This window comes from Topomyia yanbarensis, chromosome 2, assembly GCF_030247195.1.
Source record: "Topomyia yanbarensis strain Yona2022 chromosome 2, ASM3024719v1, whole genome shotgun sequence".
NCBI classification, from domain to species: Eukaryota; Metazoa; Arthropoda; class Insecta; order Diptera; family Culicidae; genus Topomyia; species Topomyia yanbarensis.
The window spans coordinates 274,100,653-274,109,916 of record NC_080671.1 but is presented as its reverse complement, the minus strand read 5'-3'; the positions used below and the strand labels follow the sequence as shown (position 1 = coordinate 274,109,916).

Below are 9,264 nucleotides of genomic sequence, written 5' to 3'. Positions count from 1 at the left end.
GTAATAAGTTGAAAATAACGGTCTATATCAAACGAATATATTAATTTTATTCGTCAAACGTGGCCGAATTTTCCATGACAATACACCTCGTTTGTTTCGATTGATTGTGCCAAGCATGCATGCAATGAACCATCAATTTGAATACGCTTGTATGGTACCCGGTAAACTTGAGTTTATCTTTTGTTATGCAGAATACTTACAAAAGTCACATGTTATGTGTCGTGCAATATGATAGATGTCGGCTTATTACATTGCAATTATTATACTGATACAAATTTATCTCCGAAATAAACATACAGTTACATTACAGGTACAATGTACAACAATGCCCTTAGTAGCATGTGAAAAAATAAAACATCGATTCCCCAAAAGTAATATAAACCCTTTTCAACTTGCGGCCTAGATTTAGAATTTGACATCAATGCAAGTCAAGTCATTTGTATCAACAAACAATTATGCTAGCAAATGTTCATAGCTGTATTTCAAAGAAATGAGATAAACGCTTACCTGTATTACTTTTTCCGAAATAAAACTTACTCTCAAAGACTTATTTCATGTTTACATTTTACTATGATGCAATATGTGTGTTTCGCAAGATCACATATCCAATTTTGACCACAATCTAATGATTTTCACGTAGTGCTCGAAAGCCTTCTGATATGCTATAGTGTTGCCGATGGACATGTAAACAAACATGTTTTTACACAAAACTTACGGACAGGAAATTTCTGTTTCGGCACTATTTTGCAGGGAACTATAAATCAGGAAAGCTTCTAATACTTATCATAAAGGGATCAAGGTATGTTGAGTGAGTTCTATTATTTACTTACGGAGATAAATGACCCAGAGTGCTGCAGTGTCAGAGAGCGCCATACTGCGGCGATCTGAACTGAGATGCAGATTTTTGGGACAGGAAATCTTCGTAACGGATAAACATTTTGATTCGCTGAGCGTTTCTAAATGTTTCCCGACTTTTATTTTAGGTATCAAAGAATAATGGAGGCAATGCACATTACCAATGCATAGGAAAACGTGAAAACATACAGATGCGCTATTATCACAGATAACATTGAAGTGGTCCGTTAAAATGTGCTTTTGCATATTTTGTATCTAATGATATCCCAATTAATAGAAGACGAAAGCAATATATAAATGTTATATATATATATATATATATATATATATATATATATATATATATATATATATATATATATATATATATATATATATATATATATATATATATATATATATATATATATATATATATATATATATATATATATATATATATATATATATATATATATATATATATATATATATATATATATATATATATATATAACATTTATATATTGCTTTCGTCTTCTATTAATTGGGATATCATTAGATACAAAATATGCAAAAGCACTTTTTAACGGACCACTTCAATGTTATCTGTGATAATAGCGCATCTGTATGTTTTCACGTTTTCCTATGCATTGGTAATGTGCATTGCCTCCGTTATTCTTTGATACCTAAAATAAAAGTCGGGAAACATTTAGAAACGCTCAGCGAATCAAAATGTTTATCCGTTACGAAGATTTCCTGTCCCAAAAATCTGCATCTCAGTTCAGATCGCCGCAGTATGGCGCTCTCTGACACTGCAGCACTATGGGTCATTTATCTCCGTAAGTAAATAATAGAACTCACTCAACATACCTTGATCCCTTTATGATAAGTATTAGAAGCTTTCCTGATTTATAGTTCCCTGCAAAATAGTGCCGAAACAGAAATTTCCTGTCCGTAAGTTTTGTGTAAAAACATGTTTGTTTACATGTCCATCGGCAACACTATAGCATATCAGAAGGCTTTCGAGCACTACGTGAAAATCATTAGATTGTGGTCAAAATTGGATATGTAATCTTGCGAAACACACATATTGCATCATAGTAAAATGTAAACATGAAATAAGTCTTTGAGAGTAAGTTTTATTTCGGAAAAAGTAATACAGGTAAGCGTTTATCTCATTTCTTTGAAATAAAGCTATGAACATTTGCTAGCATAATTGTTTGTTGATACAAATGACTTGACTTGCATTGATGTCAAATTCTAAATCTAGGCCGCAAGTTGAAAAGGGTTTATATTACTTTTGGGGAATCGATGTTTTATTTTTTCACATGCTACTAAGGGCATTGTTGTACATTGTACCTGTAATGTAACTGTATGTTTATTTCGGAGATAAATTTGTATCAGTATAATAATTGCAATGTAATAAGCCGACATCTATCATATTGCACGACACATAACATGTGACTTTTGTAAGTATTCTGCATAACAAAAGATAAACTCAAGTTTACCGGGTACCATACAAGCGTATTCAAATTGATGGTTCATTGCATGCATGCTTGGCACAATCAATCGAAACAAACGAGGTGTATTGTCATGGAAAATTCGGCCACGTTTGACGAATAAAATTAATATATTCGTTTGATATAGACCGTTATTTTCAACTACTTACGAGGATTACCATTTTTTTCATTCACCTTACGGACTGTGTGCAGGAGCATGGTGTACGATTACGCCCCTTTGCCATATGTTGTACGCAAAAAATCGTCAAAATGTGTCAATTTAGGCGTCAACAAAAACAAAGTAAATCCATCGTTCCCAAGATTCGACGCAAAACGGAACAACGGATGCAAATGTGCTGAATTCATGAATTCTTTTTGAATGGACCTCGGACATTTCATTACTGTTTTGAAAGACCAGTTCTATATCTCTGTACTGCCAGGTCAGGCACGTTTTCAATATCGGTAAAGGGTTACAGCAGCGTATAATCGAGAGCTGGTGGATGAGTAAACAATGCGAGGTCTTGTTTATTATATTATAAATAACTGAACAATTGTTTTTGTAGCTAGTAACCCTTCTAAGACAAAATTTTGAAACAAATCCACGTAATGGTGTGGTTTATAACATTCAGTCATGGTACTAGTCAAGTGAATAGCATGTTCGGTAAGAAACGACCAAGTACCATGCGAACCTCAGAAACACGGAGAAGAGACAGAGGATAGTGATATTGTAGTGCTGCCAAAGGACCAAAGCACCCTCAGTGTTTTCGAGTGGAAGGTATTGTGAAACCTTTATGGTGGGCAGCAGATATAACATAAACCATGAAGACAACGTATGGAACACGAATTGCGACAACTTGAATAACATCCCCGTCGTTCATATAACAACAGCTGATCCAACAGAAGGACAAGAGATGGTCAGCGGGCGAAAAAAATCGACAAGATTGCAGGTGATATGTAGAGTCTTCCTTTCCTAGGACGACGTACGGTCATCGATTATGAGGACTAGATACGCAGCAATAGACATCCAATGAGACTTTCGTCGTATGTTCATGAACCGATCTGCAAATACTTTCAGTGTCGTGGTGTTCATTTCTTGCAATTGTCCTATATACTGAATGTCTGCTTCGAAATCTCTTGAAAGGCGCGGATACAATATAGTTTATAAATTGATTGTGTGGTACGCAGCTCACCTGGGTCCAATTCGAAACCATCGCACGGATTTTCCTAACCCTGAACAAGGAGTTATGGTTGAAAACTTCTACAATAAAAAATCTGTTGAAGCAAAACTAGTTATACCCAAGGACTTATAAACAGTCGTTTTTTTTTTAAATTAGCTATACGCTCCTCACACAGGGGTAAACGCTGTATTGTATTGACGTGAAAGTTTCCAGCTGGTATCAGTAATGCTTGGCAGATGATTATTGGAAGAAAAGGCAACTTAGTATCTGGAAAGCGTCGTCACAGTCAATTACATTGCAATATATATTATATATATATATATATATATATATATATATATATATATATATATATATATATATATATATATATATATATATATATATATATATATATATATATATATATATATATATATATATATATATATATATATATATATATATATATATATATATATATATATATATATATATATATATATATATATATATAACAGACACCGGCCTTACGATCTGCGATGGCAACGAGCTGGGATATAAACACGCTGAGGGAGCGACAGCAACTACACGGATGCGCATATAAACGCTGAGTAGATACCACCGTGGGTATCGTTGTATCAATGCCGGTTGAAATAGGTTAATAGTGCGAAGTGCACTGATCGGCTACCCAAGCGGTACAGCGACAGGTGAAACCATACACTACGTCTGTACTGCGAGCAATGGCAATATGGGGCATAGTTCAAAATTAAACAAAATCAATCCCATCCGAGACGGCTGCGAGAGCGACCGTCACTAGCAAGATCCGCACAAGGCAGAATATGAAACTTCTCTTATTTTACCAGCGGGTTCTCTCACTGCGCGAGAAAATACAACTGACATACTGAAAGATCCACACAAAGCAGAATTTAAAACTTCTCTAATTGTACCGGTGGCTGGTCGGGTTCTTCATTGGACTGGCTGTGTGTGCCTATACAAACACGCAGCCGGCTTTGCATTTGCAAGCTGAGCGACAGTAACGGAAAGGTGCGTGGCGCACATAGCGTATGCGTCTATGCTTGATGTGCTGCTGTGGTAGCGGTAATACACAGTGCGCGTTTTTTATACGTTGCATGCAAGAGGACACTTACGGGAATTGGATTTTCGCCTACTTGGGTATTTATCCCAGACTGGAAATGTTCTAGCGGAATGTTGCACATTAGATTGGCAGACGGTAGAAGGTTATTGAACATTTTTGGTTGACCCGTTTAGAAGTTAGATACCAGATATAGCAAAAAAGTCACTATTCGGCATTCGAATGACCCTAGTAGGCTTTGCCTACCACCAAAATATCAGCCCCGTACTCGTAGTATCAATACCGACTGAAATACGTTCACCACAACATGCCGATCATGCACACTTATGAGGCATAAGTGGAAGTTAGGCAAAATGCAAAACACAGGCCCATGCCATGGTGTGTGATCGGTACCGGCAGTATGGCGGTACAACACATGCCGGTCATGCACACTTATGAGGTATAAGTGGAAGTTAGGCAAAATGCAAAACACACCCCTAGTAGGCTTTGCCTACCACCAAAACATCAGCCCCGTACTCGTAGTATCAATGCCGGCTGAGATGAGTTCACCGTGTCGGAGGCAGTGGGTACCTGCAGTGACATACACCACACCTCGGTCGTATGGGTGGTGATGATTATTAGCAGTGTAAATGGCAGTAGTAAATTAATGATCATGTTGATGAAAATCTATCTATAGGGAGTGTGGTAATCGTGAAGATGTATGGCAAAAAGGTGTTTCCGACTATCACAGTGTATACGGGTATACCAGAGGTCCGAGGCACTGGTAACGGCCACCCGAAAACACTACTCCCACTGGCGGGTTCGAATTGAGCGATCGGTAGAGGTTTTGGAAAGGAAAAAAGTCGAACGTAATGCGAGGGTATGCGGCAAGCCTAGCCATATGGTCCACTACGATATAGGCGGTCTGTCTGGCGGCGCACGGGTCCATCCGTATCGTATCGAAGGTATGCAAAATGCAAACACGCATTGTATGCATGGGTCCGTATGGCGGCCAAGAGGCGAAACCATGTGAGAGATTTCGCTTCTGTTGGTGAGAGGGATGCTGGCACGCATAGTGTGCATGTGTCCGTATGGCAGCCAAGAGGCGAAACCGTGTGAGAGATTTGGCTTGTGGTGGTGAGAGGGAGGCTGGCTGGACATAGAGAAGTTATGCAAAATTCAAACACGCATTGTGTGCATTGGTCCGTATGGCAGCCAAGAGGCGAAACCGTGGGAGAGATTTGGCCTGTGGTCGTGAGAGGGAGGCTGGCTGGACATAGAGAAGTTATGCAAAATGCAAACACGCATTGTGTGCATGGGTCCGTGTGGCAGCCAAGAGGCGAAACCGTGTGAGAGATTTGGCTTGTGGTGGTGAGAGGGAGGCTGGCTGGACATAGAGAAGTTATGGAAAATGCGATACAAATTTTTGTTTAGCCAGCAGTGGCTGATTGGTGCCGGCTGGCGCAGGGGTTGCCTGTTTGCTTGGTCGGGCTGATTACCGGTTCGTGTACGACACACGACACGAGGTTGAGAGGATATTGTTAACACATGAATGTTATACGACTACCACGTTATAAGCGATAGATAGCGACAGTAGCATGTATTATGACAACAGCACAACCCGCCGGGTGTGATACAGAAGCAAAGAAGGGAATCCCCTGACGATTGTTTTGCTTGACCCCCCGCGCCAAACGGCATGGCCTTTGCGTTTTCGCGCGTGTGAGCGTCTCATGCGAAAGAGGAAACGATTTTTCACTACTGAAAAACGTTGTGGTGAGGTTCGATGATGATGCGCGATGCCGCCGATGTGGTGTGTGCGGGTGGATTGTTTCCCTTGAAACAAAACACACAGCAGCAGCACATATCAGCAGCAGCGCGAGAGGAGGTACAATAACAAAAGAGGGATTGAAGCGGGCCTTGCTTCAACGTCTTATGTTGTTGTGACTGACGAATTCTGGTTGATCCTACCAGTAATATACGCTTGTCTCAAAGGTTAAGCCATGCATGTCTAAGTACAAACAGATTTAATGTGAAACAGCATAAAGCTCAGTATAACAGTTATAATTTACAAGATCATTTCAATAGTTACTTGGATAACTGTGGAAAATCTAGAGCTAATACATGCAATATGCAGGGACCTCGCGGAACCTGTGCAATTATTAGTCAAACCAATCGTCCTCCGTGACGCTGGAGTTGAAATCTGGATAATTTTGTTGATCGCATGGCCTCGCACCGACGACAGATCTTTCAAATATCTGCCCTATCAACTATTGATGGTAGTATAGAGGACTACCATGATTGCAACGGGTAACGGGGAATCAGGGTTCGATTCCGGAGAGGGAGCCTGAGAAATGGCTAGTGACGAGAAATAACAATATAAGGCGCCAAATGATGCCTTATTATTGGAATGAGTTGAGCATAAATGCTTCAACAAGGATCAAGTGGAGGGCAAGTCTGGTGCCAGCAGCCGCGGTAATACCAGCTCTACTAGCGTATATTTTAATTGTTGCGGTTAAAACGTTCGAAGTTTATTCTTGTCCAACACGGGTGCTACTCCTAATATTGGTAGTAGGTCACTGGATTGTTGCGACTATAAGACTGGGTGCGGCCGCACGGGCTATCCTGGTTCGTGTGTGTCGTTGTGGCGTCTGTTGCCTTTTATCGGGTGCTGGCGTTTCCCACAAGCCGAGCTGCTATTACCTTGAACAAATTAGAGTGCTCTAAGCAGGCTATCACTATGGCCGAGAATAATCTTGCATGGAATATGACCTCGGTCTTAATATTCATTGGTTTGTAATCCAGATCAAGAGGTAATGATTAACAGAAGTAGTTGGGGGCAATAGTATTATGGCGCGAGAGGTGAAATTCGTAGACCGTCGGAAGACTATCTAAAGCGAAAGCTTTCATTAATCAAGAACGAAAGTTAGAGGATCGAAGGCGATTAGATACTGCCCTAGTTTTAACCGTAAACTATGCCAATTAGCAATTGGGAGACGCTACATTATGGTGCTCTCAGTAGCTTCCAGGAAACCAAAATTAGGTTCCGGGGGAAGTATGGTTGCAAAGTTGAAGCTTAAAGGAATTGACGGAAGGGCTCCACCAGGAGTGGGGCCTGCGGCTTAATTTGACTCAACACAGGAAAACTTACCAGGTCCGAACTTATTGAGGTAAGACAGATTAATAGCTCTTTCTCAAAATTAAGGGTAGTGGTGCATGGCCGTTTTTCGCTCGTGAAGTGATTTGTCTGGTTAATTCCGATAACGAGCGGGACTCAATCAAATAAACTAGAACACTGTCAGTAGTCAGATGATGATCCTGTTTAGCCAGCAATCGGTACGGCGGGGCTGTGGGTATGGGAAAACCATGCTGTTCAGTTTCCTTCCGGCAGTATCGTCCAACCGGCGGAGTAGTCTGGCCTGATATGTCAAGTTATTTGGATAATTTGTGTGCAACAAAACGAGATTGAGCGATAACAGGTCCGTGATGTCCTTAGATGTTCTGGGCTGCACGCGCGCTACAATGTGAGCAGCAGCGTGTACCCTATTCCGAAAAGAACGGGAAATCACTAAAATGCTCATTTAGTTGGGATTATGGATTGAAATGGTCCATATGGACCTGGAATTCCCAGTAAGTGCTGGTCATTAGCTAGCGTTGATTACGTCCCTGCCCTTTGTACACACCGCCCGTCGTTACTACCGATGAATTATAAAGTGATGTCTTTGAAGGTGAACATTTGCTAGTCCTACGGGACTGCATTTGAATCGCTGAAGCTGACCGAACTTGGTGGTTTAGAGGAAGTAAAAGTCGTAACAAGGTTTTCGTAGATGAACCTGCGGAAGGATCATTATTGTATCTGCGAATACATAAATGCTGGAGAGAGGATTGTGCAAATGCGAACGTGCGCGTCTGTTGGCATGTACCTAGGGGTGTTAATATGCAGGCCCATAAAAAACAAACACGCTACTGGGTGAGTGTTTTTAAGGATACACTGGTCCCATGATTCCCACATGGGGTGGCATAGTCTGTGTACTTATACTCGCGCGGTATAGCCGCGAGTACGAATGTACGTCGACATCAGTGATCCGCTACCGTTGCGGAACGTGTGTTTTGTGTTTGTTGTAATGTATTATAAATAAACCCTAGGCAGGGGATCACTCGGCTTGTGAAACGATGAAGACCGCAGCTAAATGCGCGTCAGAATGTGAACTGCAGGACACATGGACACCGACAAGTTGAACGCATATTGCACATCGTACAATACTACGATGTACACATTTTTGAGTGCCTATGTTTATCGATTCAACTATACGCGCTGTTGCGCGTATGCGTAGTGACGTTTTCCCACCTTCAGTGGTTGGTAAAACGTTCAAGCTAGTAATCTAACACGCGCACCCCCGTGTCGTGGATTGATGCACATACATCCCATATTCCAACCTGTCCTGGATACTGGTGTATACTGTGCATTATCATCATTATCTTTCTCTAGTAGGCCTCAAATAATGTGTGACTACCCCCTAAATTTAAGCATATTAATAAGGGGAGGAAAAGAAACTAACAAGGATTCCCTTAGTAGCTGCGAGCGAAGCGGGAGGAGCTCAGCACGTAGAGGTGATACACATTGCGTATCCTCCTGATTCCGTGTACTGGAAATTTTGTTATCTGCCATAACCAGCGAAACGTTCCAATTCACCTGGAA

At 40.8% G+C, this 9,264-nt stretch overlaps 1 non-coding gene across 1 annotated transcript; it reads left to right on the top strand.

Annotated features, from left to right (window-relative positions):
• The first annotated feature begins 8,703 nt into the window (after positions 1-8,703).
• LOC131686417 (5.8S ribosomal RNA) lies at positions 8,704-8,855 on the top strand. Its single transcript, XR_009305093.1, has one exon. It is a non-coding gene; the product is annotated as a 5.8S ribosomal RNA (ribosomal RNA).
• The last annotated feature ends 409 nt before the right edge of the window (positions 8,856-9,264 follow it).